This window comes from Balaenoptera borealis (genome assembly GCF_965194805.1).
Source record: "Balaenoptera borealis genome assembly, chromosome: 4".
Classification (NCBI taxonomy): Eukaryota; Metazoa; Chordata; class Mammalia; order Artiodactyla; family Balaenopteridae; genus Balaenoptera; species Balaenoptera borealis.
The window spans coordinates 53986331-54004039 of NC_138861.1; the positions used below are offsets into that span (position 1 = coordinate 53986331).

The 17709-nt window shown below is 43.5% G+C and overlaps 1 protein-coding gene and 1 long non-coding RNA gene across 5 annotated transcripts in view; one reads left to right on the forward strand and one right to left on the reverse strand.

Moving 5' to 3' along the window:
* LOC309627478 overlaps positions 1–16038 on the reverse strand; it is a 60372-nt gene extending 44334 nt beyond the window's left edge. For 2 of the 3 annotated variants that reach the window (XR_014243751.1, XR_014243752.1), the window contains exons 1-3: positions 8320–16038; positions 7373–7655; positions 5334–5593 (exon numbers count right to left, since the gene is read on the reverse strand). This is a non-coding gene — a long non-coding RNA (uncharacterized lncRNA). Of the gene's footprint in view, positions 1–2432; positions 2737–5333; positions 5594–7372; positions 7656–8319 lie in introns of all 3 variants that reach the window. The other variant, XR_014243753.1, reaches the window with a different exon arrangement.
* PRKG2 (protein kinase cGMP-dependent 2) overlaps positions 7775–17709 on the forward strand; it is a 95113-nt gene continuing 85178 nt past the window's right edge. For both annotated transcript variants that reach the window (XM_082389341.1, XM_082389340.1), the window contains exon 1: positions 7775–8341. The gene's annotated coding sequence lies outside the window, so the exon portion shown is untranslated. The remainder of the gene's footprint in view (positions 8342–17709) is intronic.

The following is a 17709-nucleotide window of genomic DNA, read 5'->3' on the forward strand; positions in this document are numbered from 1 at the left end:
GCGCCTTACTGATGAGTTGTACTTATTCTCGCCGTGCCTCAGTTTCCTTACTTAAAATAATAATAATAAGTAATAACGATAATAATAGTATCTCACGGGGTATTTGTGAGGATTAACTGCCTTAGCACATGTCAAATGCAGTGCTCATATGCATTGTATGCGTTCCACACTTGTTAGTTATTATTATTATATACGTTTTTCTAGGGCTGCTGTTAACAAAGCACCACAAACTGGGTAGCTTAACAACCACCCGGGAGCTTTACTGTCTCCCAGTTCTGGAGGCTGGCAATTTGAAACCAAGGTGTTGGCAGGGTTCGTTCCTTCTGAGGGCTGTGAGGGAAGGGTCTGTTCCAGGCTTCTGTCTTTGGTTTGTAGATGGCCATCTCCCTGGGTCACTTTACATCATCTTCCCTGTATGTGTGTCTGTCTCTGTGTCCAAATTTCCCCTTTTTATAAAGACATCAGTCGTATTGCATTAGGGCCCACACTGTAGACCTCATATTAATTAACCACATCTACAATGACCCTATTTCCAAATAAGGTCATGTTCTGAGGTACTGGGAGTTAGGACTTCAACATATGAATTTGGAGCGGGGTGGGGGGGGGGGTGGGAACGACACAATTCATTTCATGACAATTATTATTACTCTTTTCTCTGCTAAGAGTCAGTGAGGCCACCCGCCATGAGTAAGAGTGGTGAGAAGAAGGTTTAAAGAAAAGAGGAAAAAGCTGGCCATTTTTATTATAATAGAGAGAAAGAGCTGACCAAGTAAATTCAGCAGGATTGCTAGGGAGTCTTTAGCAACCAGAAGTGGTTGGTATCAAGAATTTACAGTGGCCCAAAACCCCTAACTTTTTATTAGTGCCTCCAAGGCCCTATGCAATCTGACTCCAAGCTTTCCCCCACTGACTCACCCTGCATCACACTCCTCCAAGCTCACGTGTTCCAGCCACCGTGGCCTTCTTCCTGCCCCTGCACCTCACCAAGCTCCTTGTGGCCTCCTGGCCTTTGCTCTTGCTATCCCCTCTGCCCTGCATGCACTTCCCCTGGAGCAGCCTACGGTAGGTTTTATCTCATCACTTAGGCTTCACTCAAATGCACCCTCTTCAGGGAGGACTCCTCTGACCACCTCTTGGAAGTCGTCCTCCAAATCCAACCTACGTTCTGTTTTATAGTCTTTATAACACTTGTCAATATTGGAAAATAGGTCTCTTAATTCTTTGTTTCTATTCTATCATCTCTCCTTCTCCAGAGTTTTTTCTTTATGCCTTATTCTTTCCTTTGTTCAAATATTCTACTCCCATTCCCCTTCTCCCACAGAGGCAAACGTTCCAATGTGCTAATTTTGTATCTTTTCATTTGTATGTGTTTTTGCAAATTATTTTATGCATATTTTTGATTCATGCAAAGAGTATTGTGTTATATATATACATATCTCATATTTCTTTCATTTTTCTATTAGATACTATATATTTAAGGTATATTATTTTTTCCTTGTGAATATCAAATCTGTTGTTCTAAGTACTGTATAATATTCTACGGCATATCTCCACGAACAATTTACATATCCATTCTCCTGGAGATGGATACCTAAGTACCTTCCCTAACCACAATAACACAAAAGAAGCTTCAATAAACATCCTTGTACGTGTCCCTATAGGGACCTGTGTGAGAATTTTTCTGGGCTATATAGTATACTCAGAAGCAGAATTGCAAGTGAGCTGTACCTAATCTTAATTTGAGTAAAGATGGCTCTCCAGAATGGCTTTACCAGTCTAATATACTACCATTGACCCAGAACTTAAGTTCCATGAGAACAGGGCTTATATTTACCTTGTTCCACTAGCACTCACTGTCCAAGTATAAGAAAAAGAAGATTAAAAAAAAAAAAGAAGAAGAAGAAAAAGGTGAGAAGTGGGATTCCTCCAGGATGGGGGCTTCATCTGGCTGTTGCAGAATACATCGTTGCGGAGAAATACCAAGAGTGTGAAATAATGGACTGCACACTAAACTGAGTAAGAAGCAGGGTAAAGACAGGGAGGAGAAAATAGAGGGTCAAAGAACTAGAGGTCACTTTAAGGTCAAACACACATGAAGAGAAAATAACTGAGCAAATAAGCTTGAAGGATGGAAAGTTGTGGTCACAGAGTATAAGGGCTTATCTTAGCCTAGGTTCTCTAGGAAACAGAGCCTGAAGCAAAGCTCACGTGCTAATTCTTAATGAGGGGTGTTATCCTAAGGAAACAGGAGTGAGGGAGAAAGAGAAAATGATGGAGAGGAGAGAAAGCAGATTCAAGGTGTTGCATTACCAATCTGTCACAGCTTCTCTAGAAAATAAAGCTGGTTGCTGAGTCATGCTTGAGTAGCCAGAAGTACAGAACCATTGCATCTCTGAACAGCTCCTGGATGGGCAGGAAGGGTGAGCAATTACCTGCTGGCTTCCTCCTGGCTGTTGTCTCTCAATGGTCAGAGTCAGCTCCACAGCACATTAATTCCACTATATCTCTAGGGTGAGTTCTGGGCCCCTCCAGGCAGCAGCTAGGGAAGCCAGAACTTCTGTGGGTCCCGTCAGGTCAGACCTGGGAGCTGGAACCACTGAGGCTCCCTCTCCGGTGGGTGTTATGGAGGTCATGCTGGTCTGGTCCTGACTCCAGAGGAGGTTGAGGTCGGTGACAGCGTTCACCGGGGCTTTACAACCACGGGAAAGGTATGAGGCCCTGCTGAGACCACTGTGTCTAAGAAGAAAAGCAAAGGGCTAGAGCCTTGGGGACAGGCAGGGCCAAGCTGTTCTGGGGTGTACAAGCCTCCATGATTTTAGAGGAGATTCCAGGTCTAACTGCGGCAGTGAATGCCTGAAGCTGAGCGGACATGAAAATTATTGGATACGAGGTCTAAGGAGTTGAGAGGCCAAAGTGCTGGATGGATGGTCCACATGGAGTTTGAAATAGTACAGGATGTGGGCCTGTGAGCCTAGTGCATAGTCAGTGCACACTGGCTACACCCATAACTAGAAAAAAAAATCACTATTTAGGAACGTCAGTGCACTAGGGACTAAAACTCAGTATGTGCGGGTAGAAACAGAACATAAAATGTATTTGTATGTTGGTCTTCTTGTAGTAAAATTTACTATTACCTGCTTGCTAATTAGGCAGATTATTAATTTCTAAATTGTGTCATTATTCCAAACAATTGTCTTTATTCCAGAAGGAAAATCAAGAACACATTTCAAATTCTTTCTATAGAATTTCAGACACTTAAATACAATTCTTCTAGGTAGTAAGTCATAACTCTCTCTATCCCTAGGATTTGGACCTTCAGTGGGTGCTGTGAGAGACACAGCAGAGATGAATCAGATGTGAACCATGCCCTCCAGGTATTTACGGTCAAGTAGAGGAGATAAGCAATGTAGATAGATAACAACAATACAAAGTAGAATGTGATAAATACCACCAGAAGGGCTGAGATAAAGTGCAGCTCTGAAAAAAGGAAGTACACTGAGAAGTGATAATTGAAGCTATGAGGAGAGGGGCAGTGGTGAGGGGCGGGGGGAGAGAGAGAGAGAGGGAGGAAGGGAAGGGAGGGAGGAAAGGAGGAAGGAAGGGGCTAAGGACAGAATCCTGGGAAAATTTAGAATGAGTGGGAGCGGGGTAGAGGAGGAAGGTCTTTCAAGGAGAACGTGGGCAAGAGACAGGTCAATTCAGAATGGGGGGCACTTGTAGGCTCCAGCTGCTGCCTGGAAGGGCCAGGAGGCTACCCTAATGAGCTGTGAGTCAATGCACACAGGGCTCACCCTCCTCCCCACCAGGAATCAGCAGGGAGGGATCTGGCAAATGAGAAGCCATTGTCCCCTTGGAGAGACAAAAGTGGAATGGAGAACTCAGCACTAGCCCAGAAGATTGTGCGATGTGCGTAATGGGCTCCCATAGGTTCCTTTCTCAAGTCTCTAGTATCTCGCAAATAGTTTTCGTGCTTTTTGTTTGTTTTTTAAGAAAACAGAGACAGTAGATTAAAGAGTGGAATTGGGGGGCGTTGTTTTTCGCATTATGAAAAGACTTCAGCTATGTATGTTCTGAAGATATAAGAGTTAAGACAACAACGTCCCTGCTCTGATGTCCAATAAAGGACGGAGACAAGCTGATGAGCCTTTGAGACTTGGGGTAGCACGCTCCTGTGGGGTCACAGAACCACCACTCCGCAGAATCAGGGAGACTTCATGGAAGGAATAAATGGCTTTGAAGTGAAGAAAGGGATGGTGGGCTGCAGGGAGGTTAGACAGCAGGAACACGGTGGTGGAATCAATTGGTCCCGTTTCATAAGCATATTGAGGATGCCGGCCCCTGGACGGCAGGAATGCCAACAGCAAATGGTAGTATTTCTCCTGGGTTAAGGTTTGGTGAAGCTGAAGTGAAAGAAGGGCACAGTGACCTAAGGTTCTGGCTTTAGAAATTGAAATGGCTTCTCACGAGGTCAGTCTGGTGAGATAAATAAGCATGCAGACAAATGAAAGAAGACAAGAAGAAGGGAGCAGAACCAAAGAGACAGGGAGAAACAAGTGGGAACCAGGATGGTGGATGTGCCCCTCTCGTGTCCTCAGAAGAGCTTCTTCTGCTGACACATAGGAGAGAGCTCAGCTTGCACCCCGGGGTGCTCTGAGCTGGGCTCAAACGTCATGAGCACAAAGGCTGATCTAATGGGGTGGCCAAGTGCAAGGGCAACTACAGAGTCTCCTGTGAGGACATTTATCCCAGGAGAATAGTATTGCATCTAGATGAACGTGAACCAGAACTCAGTTATGCAGGGCCTTGGGAGTCTGAGTTCAGGGGAAGTAACCTGTTCCCAGCTTAGTCCCTTAGATGCATGCCCATGTGAGAAAGATAGTACGAGAAACAGATTTCTCTAAAACACCAAGGCTGCTTAAGAGCTTCTAAGCGTGTTAACACAAAGATGGGCATTTTACTCTCCACATCTCCACAAGCCATCTTTGAGCTTTGACACCATGAGAGAGCTAGCGCTCTGGTGTCAGTGCTTGGTGGGGACCATGACACCCAGTGGAGCAGAGGTACACCCAGTACTAGAGGATTTATTCATGAACACATGTCCTGCACTACCAGTGGGCCCAGAGAAACCTTGCAGAGGGGGATGGAGGTGGCGCTCTGTTCCTCAGTCAGCGGCCGGGAAAGGCCAGTGAATTCTGGCTTCTCACCATCTCCGTAGAGGCAGAAGCCAAGATTTTAGGCTCTGGAATTAGATTGATTGGCTCTGTGACTTATAAGCTCTGTAAACTGGATCACGTTATTTAACCCTTTGAGCTTGCGTCCTCAGGTACACTTACCTTTTTGGGTCGACGTGGTAAATGAGGAATTGCAGGTACACCTTTAACAGGCGGCACAGTCAGACCACAAACGCGACTCCCTCTGCCTGAAGGTGCGTCCTCCTCACTCCTTGCTGACTGTTACTCATCTTAAGTTTAAATGTCATTTTTTTCAGAGGCGTCATCCCTGAGCTCCTGTAGCAGACTCTGCATTGGCTACTGAGCATCCATTGCCACCTTCTCCTTTCTGTTTAGGTATCGACTCCTCAAAGAATGCAATCCTGAAAAGTTCAAGGGTAAATCCTGAAGAGCCTTGACCAATTACGGTAATCCTCAACTCCCCGCGGCCGCCGCCCCCATTCCCAGCATTTAGACGTGCGTGGGTATGTGACTTAGTTTGGATTGATGACGGGTGAGCAGTCTGCTAGAAGCTTCTGAGAAAGATTTTCCCACTCTGGAAAAAGGACATACTCTGCTACCATGGGGCATTGTCAGGATTGTCTGTCCTAGCGGGAGCTGCTCCACCTTCCTGGGACCATGGGTGGGGCAGACCCAGTACCATGCTGGCATGCTGGAGATGGCAGGGGGAATAACGGAACCGGCCCTGGGCCTTCCCTGACAGCACTGAGCTGCTGAATTCACCAGACAGAGCCTCTTGACCTTGGGACTTCTTGCCATATGAAACAATAAATTTCCTTATCATGGAAGACATTTTAAATTGGGTTACTTATTAATTGTAGCCTCCCTCATCTAAATTATGACGCCATCATTTTTGCTCTCATATCGTATTTTCCTTCATAGCATTTATCACATATATAGTTACTTCTGTGTTTATTTGATTGCTTTCTGTTTCCCCCATGGGATTCTAAAGTGCCAAGATCACATGTTGACTTTGCTCACCGTTAAATTCCCAGATTTTAGCACCGGGCCTAAGGCATAGAAGCTGCTCAAGCACATTTGTGGGAAGAATGAATAAAGAGCTCAAACATGGTCACTTTTCTCCTCCTCTTCATCACCCTCCTCCTTGTTCTCTATAACTCTGCATTGTTGACAGAGCACAGGATCCCTAGGAAGGAACCTAAGTTCTCCCTCAAACTCTGACTCTGGGCAGCAGCCTGCACTACATCAGTGCCTTTCGAGTTTTACCTCAAGCAACAGTAAGAAAATACATATTACACGGTTGACCCAGTACATATTTACATATTTAACCGAAGAGAAAGGTTTATAGAGCATATTTACTTGTACTATGTGTAATATCTCTGATATCTTTATCCTATTCTATTTCATTTAAAAAATGCAAGTTCTGGCCCAATACATCAATTTTTGGACCCATTAATTAGCTACCGACAGCACCACCCCCATGTACTAAATTAAATGTAAGGACTTTGAAAATCTCTGATTTTCTCTTTTTCTTGTTGTTTAACTGTTCATAAAAATGCAGGCCATTGACTTAAATGTCCATTATTACAGTGACTTAACAATGACTTAATTATTTTCCCTTTTCCTGTGGAATTCTTCCCCATCCCCATCTCCTCTAGTTGGGTTATTTCGAAGGCCTGCGTAAAATGGAAAGACTCTCTCATGTGTTCATGAAAAAGTACTTTGTACTTTTGCTGATTTTTTTCCAGTTAGCACACACACACAAAAACCAGGACTGCATTTTCCCTTCTTTGAAATTTAACGGGCCTATTTAACATATTTTACGTGGGCCTAACTTCTATGTAAGTTTATATATGTGCTAGTGCAGACCGGCGTTACATGAGTCCCACTGCCACCCTGTGGTTTAAAACCCAAGGGAGCTGGGTTTTAACATTCTCTAGAGGCACAGTGAATAGACCCTCACTGTAGTTCCCAATCCTCCGCACAGAAACTGCCCTTGTCTTCCGAGGATTTACCAGTGAAATTCCTCTGGAGGCAGGAGAAAAGGGGACAAGCCACACGGAGATCTCACAACTCCAGGGCATAGCAAATAATGCGGTGGGGTATATATATATTTAGAAAACCATAATGCGAGCCTCAGGGAAAAACATGTAATCAAAAGGCGACAGGGAGAGGATTACCAACTTGGGTGATCAAGAAAGCTCCCTGCCAGAAGACCTACAGATTCCGAAGGTCCCTTGAAACTCGGTTCAAACCACTGCCCCCAGCATCATGTGAACTGGCAAACTCGATGCAAGTTATGGCTCCAGAGTCCGGGAAGAGCGCGTCGCCAAGCTGCTCCAGGGTCACGTGTCTTCTAGAAGGGCACCGGTGTGACAGAGGAGAGCACGTCCAGGGTACGTGCGCCTGTTTGCGCTCTGGGAGTGAAGGCGAGGTGGGAGAGAGCTTGCAGTGAAAACTGACCTGGGGGCGGGGGCGGGGGGAGAGAAGGAGGGGAAGGAAAAGACGAACACCTCCCTGAACTTTCCTCTAGCCTCGTCCCACACACTTGAAATAGAAACAATAACATGAAAAAAAAAAAAAAAAAAAGCTTACAACCACGACGCTATCTCCCTACTTAAGTTGTCTCACTCCGTGGGATGCTGTCGCCGCTCGCGTGTCTCGGGAGTAAAGGCTGGGGCCGGTGTGGGTGCGAGGGCGGGTGACCCCACCTTTAGGGAAGCCGGCTCCCTGTTCTTCCACGCCATCGCCCCGACTGACCCCCGCCCCCCTCCCTTTCGTCCTCGCCTCTCCTCCCTCCTTCCCCCCTCCCTCCCTGCCTCTCTCCCTCTCTCCCAGCGCGTCTCCTCTGCACCGGCCCCCGCGGAGGAGCCAGGCGGCAGCACCGGAGCCGCCGCAGCCTCTGCGCGCAACGCCCTCGCCCGTGCCCCACGGTCCCACGTAGCCCGAGCGGCGGCGCCGGCAGCCCCGGGCCCGCGCTACGCGCCCCGCGCCCCGCGCCCCGCGCCCGGCCTCGCTAAACTGACCTGCGCCCGCTGGGGCGCCGCGGGCGGCTGGGGAGGGAGGACGGCGAGAAAGCGGACGCGGAGACGCAGGGGCGGCGGCGCCGAGGGGACGAGCTGCGCACCTGGAAAGTTACCGGCTCTCTGGTGAGACTCGCGGGCTGGGGGCTCGGGCACCGAGGGGCGTCGGGGGGCCGCGGCCGGGGTCCGCGCGGGTGTCGGCTGGGCGCGCGGTGCGCCTCCTTTCCGCACCCAGCCGCTCTCGTGCCTGTGCTGCTGGCGTGTGGACGTGTGCACGCGGTGCGTTCGCTCGGGGTGGCAGCCAGCCGGGAGCTCCGGGAGGCAGGGGGAGGCTACTGGATTTCCAGAAGCTCGGCTGGGGGCGGGAGGGGCGAGCTCAGCCCGGGTGGGGAGACGTCAGGTTCTCATTCCTTTAGCCCCGGCCGCCGGGGAGACTGCTGCTCCGGGCTAGGGGCTTGGCAGTGCTCTCAGGGCGTGCGCTCCCGGCTTCGCTTCGCCGAGCTCCGGGGAGCTGCTAGGAGACGAGGACTTGTAAACTTGTGTGGGTGTCCTGTGTCACTCTCGGCACCGTGAGGCGCTTTCACATTTCTCGCTCTGTTTTTCCTGGTGAAGAAGCAAGAGTAAACAAACAAACAAAAACGAATCCGTCACTTTGGGGATGAGAGAAAAAGCAAGGGGTTCAAGTTTGAGAAGAACTAGGGTACAGATGCATAGCAGTTGAGACCCTGCAAAGACACAACGCAGGCAGGATGAACAGGTAGAAAGGGTGACGCTCTGGTCTTCATCTCGTCGCTGAAGTTCCCAGGGGCTTCTCTATAAAGGCAGAGAGCAACATACACCTGCCTGCGCTCCCCACCCCGAACAGTGCCTTAGAAATTGTCTCTTTTCTTTGCAAGTTTCCATTTAACTCTTGGAGAAGGCGATTACCTACATAACATACAGTAGGTGTTGCCAGTACTACTGTTCAGTTTTACGCAGGAGGGTAGGCGCTAATATGGTGGAGAATTATCTTTGGAGCATTAGAGGCCATCTTCTCCACTGGAACATTGTGTAACTAAGAATAAACGACATAAAAAGATGGTACACAGAGATCTTTCTCTTTTACCTGAAATGCTCCATTTCAGTCCTCTGAAATCCTTACAAGTGAGGGCAATTCACCTCACAGTGAAGGCGTATGTTGCCTGGATTGCTGCCCAAGTCTTTTGAGCCCATATTGTCTTGCTTCCTCTAGGCTATTTTCCTATCAATTATCCCCTCTTCTCCTATGTTTTCATTTTCTCTATATTCACTGATTCAGTATTTTGGGCTTACAAATACTCTCAAGTTTTCACTATTCTAAAACTCCACTGCATGAACCATGGTACCATGTTGAAGTCCCTGCTCTCAGTGTCAGCTCTTCCCACCGTCCTTTGTAATCCGGTTTCTATCCCAACTCTTCTGTGAAAGGCTAAATTCAATATTATTTCCCTCATGTGCTTTGATATGTCTCTGGGATGAACTGCAGCTTGCTCACCTCTTGAAAATCTTATCTTTATGGCTTCCAAAGTACTTCTAGATCTCTTATTGTACAACTGTTCCTTCTCTGCTTTTGTTATTTGCATCTCCTCCTCCTCTTCTCCTATAAATAATATCCACAGGTACCATCTAAATGTACATACGTAAGCATAGAGATAGAGGCATTCCTTTCTTTTTTCCCTCAGTGATCTCACCTACTAGTGGGACTTCAGTTCTTACCTATGAAGTGTTCTCTTGCCTTGACCTTTCTTCTTTGCTACCACGTGTTAGACATTTCCACCTTGATGACTCATAGGCACCTCAAACTCAACAAATATAAATCCAGGCTCATCACTTTTTCCATAAAGCTTGCTTATTCTCTTGACTGTGGTCAGTGTCACAGTGCCTAACCCAACGATGGTGCTCTATTCACTTTTAATGAATGAATGAGTTCATAGTACTGCCTTCCTCCCCGCCTGCCAAGATCAAAACATTGGAATCTTTTTTGACTCCCCTTTTGTGTGCACCCATTTAATTACCACATTTAGAGATTCTGCCTCTGCAGCATTACATCTTGTCTTATACAATTAATCCCTCCACATCCTTTCTCTAACACGATAGCTTCTTCTTACCGTCTCTAGTTTTTCTCTCAAACTTCATATAGACCTAAACACTTTTCTTCTCTTCATTGCCAATCTACTGGGCACTTTTATCTACTTCTTCAGCTTCAACCTTTACTTATGATTGCTAGGTATTTTCAGCTCCCCCTTTTTGATTTTCTAGTCCCTTGTTTCTTACTGCCTACTGAACTGCTTGACCTTAAACTTTCCACAGTTTCCTCAAACTGTCCAAAATTAAACTCACTGTCATATCCCTCAAATCTGCTCCTCAGTTTGGTTAATGACATCTTCTCTTACCCAGTTGCCACGATGGAAACTTCCAGATCTTTATCTTTCTTCTTAACGTCACTCAAATTCCATCAGCTACCATCTCTGGACCTACACCTATATAATTACATTTGTGTGTGTTTGCCTCCTTATCTGCTACTATGGCACCGCAGAATAGCTGAATGGAATGCCACTACATTTGGCAGTGAACATATGGGATATAAGACTCACTGTAAACATTCGGCAGGGTGTGTGTGTTAGGGCGCCATTGCAGGGAGATAGCCTCAGGAGTAGCTGAAACTTTGGTACAATAAAAGCTCATATGACTGCCTGACAAGAGAGAATTACTCCACAAGTGAAAATGCCATAGACAGAGAAAACAAGCAGTAGATTCAAAACTGAGCCCGAGGTCAACAGTCACAAGGTCAGATGGACAGATGCTTTTAATTGTGGAATCAATATGAAATTGAGCTGTTTCTCACAAGGACAACTCTTTGTGGTTGCTTCCGGGAGGAGCAGCAGGGGTTTATATACTCAGTGATGGTTAATTATTTTCTAAAAGACAGTTGGTGAGACAAAGTTAAGAGTAACACCAGATGCATCGGTTTCATATGTACTTAGAAAACTATCTCGAGAAGGCTGTGTAATTCATTTGACTTCAGGCTAACCTGCCCATATCATGAAAAAGAATCTATTCTACTTTTCATGATTTATTGAAGGGAAGGAAATTGCAGAGTTGCCTATAGCTATAGCTTTTGCCAGATCCCCTATGATAGTGTTTTTCTCTTTTGGCTACCATGGAGATGGTTCATTTTTTCTTGAGTTCAAGATATTAGAATAGGGTTGGGACACTTTCTGATGTTAACTCTGTCCTCATCCTCTCTTACTTGGATTGGTGCAGTAGCCTCTTATAGCCTCTTATTTTGTCTTTCTTCCTCTAAGCTCTTTTCACTCCGTTCCATATTTATTGCCAAAAAAAGCTGTTTATTTTTCTAAAGGACAAATCTGACCATATAACTTGAAATAAACTTGACCTACACTAAAATCCAGATACCGTAAATGGCAAATGAAATTTTTCAGTATCTCATTCTAGTATCTTACTTTTTTAGCTTCACTTCTCATCACTCTCCTTCACCCATCATGCATTTCAGCCTGTTCCTTAAATATGCCATCAGCTTTCTTGCATTCACTCCTAGTGCATGTTTTGTTTTGTTTTTAATTCATAGAATTTCTTTTTTAGAGCAGTTTTAGGTTTACAGAAAAATAAAGTGAAAAGTATGGAGAGGTTCTATAGTCTCCCCTCCCCTTCCCTATTCTTAACATCTTGCATCAATGTGATACATTGATGGGCCAATACGGAAAAAATTATTAACTGAAGTCCATAGCTTACATTAGAGATCACTTTTTTTGTTGTTCAGTTCTATGGGCTTGGACAAATATATAATGACATGTATCCACCATAACAGTATCATACAGCATAGCTTCACTGCCCCAAAATTCCCCTGTACTCCACCTATTCATTCCTTTCTCCCTCTCCCCAATCTCCTGGAAATCACTAACCTTTTTACTGTCTCCAAGTTTTGTCTTTTCCAGAATGTCATATAGTTGGAATCATAAAGGATGTAGGTTTTACAGATTGGCTTCTTTCACTTTGCAATATACATTTAAAGTTCCTCCATGTCTTTTCAGGTCTTGATAGTTATTACTTTTCATCACCAAATAATATTCCATCGTCTGGATGTGTCACAGTTTGTTTATCCAGCCATCCACTGAAGGATGTCTTAGTTGCTTCCAAGTGTTGGCAATTATGAGTAAAACTGCTGTAAACCTCTGTGTGGGCCTGTGTTTTCATATCAGTTGGATAAATACCAAGGAGCATGGTATCTCATTGTTTTAATTTGAGATTCTCTAATGACATAGGATATTAGGCATCATTTCATATCCTTATATGCCATGTGTGTATCTTTTTGGTGAGGTGGTTGTTTAGATCTTTTGCCCATTTTGCAGCTGGATTGTTCTTTTTCTTGTTGTCGAATATTAAAGAGTTCCTTGTATATTTTGGATAGTAGTCCTTTATTAGATATGTGTTTTGCAAATTCTTTCTCCCAGTCTGTGGCTTGTTGTTTCATTTTCTTAACAGTGTCTTTTACAGAGCAGAAGTTTTTAGTTTTACTGAAGTCCGACATCAATTTTTCCCTTCATGGATTGTGCTTTAGTGTTTTATCTGAAAAGTCAGTGTTTTATCTGAAAAGTCATCACCAAACTCAAGATCACTTCCATTTTTTCCTATATTGTCTACTAGCAGTTTTATAGTTTGTGTTTTACATTTAGGACTTTGATTCATTTTGAACTAATTTTTGTGAAAGACGTAAAGTCTGTTTCTAGATTCTTTTTTTTTTTCTTCTTTGCATATGGATTTCCAGTTGTTCCAATACAATTTGTTAAAAAGGCTATCTTTTCCCCATTAAATTGTCTTTGCTCCTTTGTAAAAGATCAGTTGACTAAATTTTTGTGGGTCTGTTTTTGGTCTCTCTATTCTGTACCATTGATCTATTTGTCTATTCTTTCACCAATACCATGTTTTCTTGATTGTTGAAGCTTTATGGTAAGTCTTGAAGTCTGGTAGTATCAGCACTCTAACTTTGTTCTCCTATAATGTCCTGTTACTTTAGTACATATTTTTTGATCAATAGGTTTTTCCACTAAAATGAGTTGTTTTATTGGCTAAATAATGTTAACAGTAATAACAATAATATTTAATGTTTATTGAACACATACTATACGTCAAGCCCTGTGCTAAATGCTTATCATTGTTTACCTCATTTAACCCCCTAACAATTCTAAATGATATGCAACATTATTTTATCTATCTGTCAATCTATCTATGTGTCTATCCACCTCTTCTATTATTCACATTCACGCCCAATGTCAAGGCCTAGGGCTTATAAATACTAAGTGAAAGTGCTTGGATGGGGACTCTGGCTCTATAACATCTATAACATTAGCCAGCACTATACCATCTCCTGTATTTATAGATATATATATCAGAATCCAGATGGGTAGAGAGAAAAATAGATACTATCTAGATCAGGGCCAAGATTTTGGTTTCAAACTACTTGAGAGCTGGAGGAAAAACAGACAACAAAGGCTAATTCCTCCCACATTGGCTGTCAGGTGTTAATCTGCCTGCAAGAGCGTCCACAGTCAGTTTTGCTTTTCCTGTGTCTTTTCTAGTTACCTCTTGTATATGACATTTCCTAAATCGTGGTTAAATTAATGTAATAATAATTTATAACTTTATATAATCTTCCTCCCTTTTGCTAGATGCCACTGCTCATTGTATTCCTTGCTCCTGTCCCTGGATGCAGAAGAATATCCCCTTCAAAGTGAACCATGTTTTTTGGTTGCCTTTGAAGATAATTAGGTGGGCCCTTTTGGTTTAAGGATTTCAGTGTAATATGTGTAAATAGATAGAGGCTACGTGAGGGAATTACAAAGGAGGAGTCCTTGCAGTCCTGGAACCTGGGCTGGGTTGCTTAATGAAACTTTCTGGTCTTCATCTTTTGGTGGGGCTTCCCTTAACTGGGAGGGTTTCCCAGGTTGTTTGTTCCAGAATGACTTTTTGTCTTCATGAAGACAGAGTAAGGATACCCCTCTCCCCCTGCCCCAATAATTTTCATCTTTAAAGACCTCTTGTCCGGAAGACATCCAGTCTACTAGACTTCTTCCCCACCCAGTAATGATGACCTCTGGGCATTTCCTCATACCAAGTCACTTAGTGCCTTGCTAGTCACATACTATAAGCGCTACTTGGTGTGTACTACATGCCTGACAATGCACAGGATACCTTACAAACATAATCTTCATAATAAATCTATGAGATGGGCACAATTATATCCACTTTCTAGATTAGAAAACCGAGGATTCTAAGTAATTTATAGAAGGTTACACAGCTGGGAAGAGGCAGATTGTTTTTCTACCCTGGCTGGCTTGACTTCATTGCTTATGTCAAATCCTGACCTTCGTCTCCATGCTCATTTCTTATTACTTCACTATACTTTGAAAACAAACAAACAAACTCATAGAAAAAGAGGTCAGATTTGTGGTTACCAGAGGTGGTGGTGGTGGGGGATTGGATACAGGCAGTCAAAAGGCACAGATATCCAGTTATAAGATAAATATTAGGGGTGTCAAGTACAATATGATACATATAATTAACACTGCTGTGTGTTATATATGAAAGCTGTTAAGAGAGTAAATCCTGAGCTCTCATCACAAGGAACAATTTTTTTTCTATTTCTTAAATTTTGTATCTATATGAGATGATGAACGTTCACTAACTTGTAATCGTTTCATGATGTGTATACATCAAATTATTTTGCTGTACACCTTAAACTTACACAGTGCTATATGTCAATTATATTTCAATAAAACTGGAAGGAAAAATACCCTGATCTTTATCTCCAAGCTCATTTCTTATTACTTTGCATGCTGTTCTCTGATTATAAGAATGATTCTAAGAACCTATAGTTGCTAGATTGATTGAACAAAATCCTGTGGTTCAGTTGTGACTAGCAATACGTATTTGAGAAATAGCTTGTCTCTCTTAGTGACTGATGCAGACAGGAAACAGAGGGAGTCTAATTAGGTTTTATGAAGCCAGACACTCGAAGCCTTGGCTTGAGGGACACCAGAATTGAAAGGGGTGAACGAAGTAAGAAATCAGACTTAGGTATTGAGTCATACAGTAGTCCTTACATATCATAAATTAGTGACTTGAGAGATGGGTTAGTTACTCTCATTTCATACCTCTTTAGAATTCTAAATAGCTCGAAAGATTTATTCAGCTTCCAAACTGACTTCGTTAAAGCCAGAGAATAACTGGTGTTTTGGGAGAATTTAACCACCTCTGCCTAATTGTGTTTCAGGTTTGTAAAATTATTGGATTGGTACAGAATGTTTTGACTACCATACATAGAGCAAAAATGATTCTAAGCCTTTTCATATTTAGAATGCTAGAACTCTTCTCTGTGTCGAATTTGACTGCAAATTCATGGAGCTATGCCCCGGTATAGTACATGACACTTAGTTTGGTCTTAGTAAACAATTGTTCTATGAATAAAGAATGAGTTGCTAGTTTAATATTAGATTTAAAAATGTTTGTGCTTACTTTTGTTTTTTATAAGGCAATTTCTTTTCTTCCACCCATTCTCCTCCCTCTATCCTGCCTTGGATTAGGAATGCTTGTCCATGAACCAAAAAAGCACATCTAGGAGATGTCTCTTTGCTGCATGTTAAAAACTTGTGCACACATTAATTTAAGATCCCTTTGGGGGTACCCTTCTCATGCCTGTCATTCAGAATCTCATTCAAGTTTATTCTCAGGTCCCAATCTAACATCTTCTGAATTACTTATTCAGGTTACCACGGTGTCCTGGGCCACTTCTTTTTTTTAATTTAATTTTATTTATTTATTTATTTTTTGGCTGTGTTGGGTCTTCGTTTCTGTGCGAGGGCTTTCTCTAGTTGGGGCAAGCGGGGGCCACTCTTCATCGCGGTGCGCGGGCCTCTCACTATCGCGGCCTCTCTTGTTGTAGAGCACAGGCTTCAGACGCGCAGGCTCAGTAGTTGTGGCACACGGGCCCAGTTGCTCCGCGGCATGTGGGATCTTCCCAGACCGGGGCTCGAACCCGTGTCCCCTGCATTGGCAGGCAGACTCTCAACCACTGCGCCACCAGGGAAGCCCATGGGCCACTTCTTTGAATTCTAGTCTCCTTAACCTTTTTATCTATTCCTAATATATAAGAATAGTAAATGCTGCTGAGTCAACAGAAACTTAAAGGTTAGACCTGCCACATATCTGCAACATATTACGGCAGTTCCCTGGAGGCTAATGTTTATTAACAACTACTTTGAACCTGAATTCTACGAAGAATGTCTGGGTATTGCAAGATTACTTTTATAAGTGCATTTATTTTCTGTTTCTACCATCCATCTTAGGTGACCTGCATTGATTATTTGGTTGCATCTGTTTGAAACTTAGAGGCTGTTTATGTCTTTGTCTTTGTTGTAAGCGTTCATGATGATTCCGGTAGAGCTAGTGAAATCAGTCTAAGCTTTTATTTCTCTCTGAGTTTGAAATTTGGGGAGAGAGAGGGCCAAGAATGTGTGAGATTTATAACTTCAAACTTCCATCTATCTCTTATTAGGTAATAAGTGGTCATCCAAACTTAGTTTACAAGTTTCTTGGGTTATGGCTGTCAAAAATTACACGTGCAAAGGTATGAAATTTAAGTAGCTAGCTTAAAAAGACTTAAACCTTATGATAATTAACCAAAGCAGTATTTTCCAAACTTCAGCCTTTCAAGTTCTTTTTGATTTTGCTCGTACGTACTTATTAACTGCAGATGATTTCTTTTCTATTTTCACTGAATTGACTCAGTAAATCTAACTATCTTACTGAACCTCAAAATTTTGTGGTGCCAATTATTTATATTTCTAATGAATGTTAATAAATACGTAGCTATTGAACTAAAAACCATTTTTTAAAAAAATAAATTTTATTTATTTATTTTTGGCTGCGTTGGGTCTTTGTTGCTGCGTGCGGGCCTTCTCTAGTTGCGGCGAGCGGGGGGCGACTCTTCATTGCGGTGCGTGGGCTTCTCATTGCGGTGGCTTCTCCTTGCAGAGCATGGGCTCTAGGCGCGCAGGCTTCAGTAGTTGTGGCTCGCGGGCTCTAGAGTGCAGGCTCAGTAGTTGTGGCGCATGGGCTTAGTTGCTCCGCGGCATGTGGGATCTTCCCGGACCAGGGCTCAAACCCGTGTCCCCTGAATTGGCAGGCAGATTCTTAACCACTGCACCAGGGAAATCCCTAAAAAACATTTTTGAATCAACTAAAATCATGCCTCATAATCCCCAGTCTGCCTATTACATCCTGAGACTCACTGGATTAGTAACTACTTTGGGACCTACACTGAGGATATTCTTTACAGGAAAATAATAGAGCATTGTACCATAGGTTGTCATTTTTTGGACAATCTTGGCTTTAGGATATAAGGTAAAGGTTGTAGAAGAACTCCCATGCCTCTGTTTTACCTTCTGGTAACTGCCATC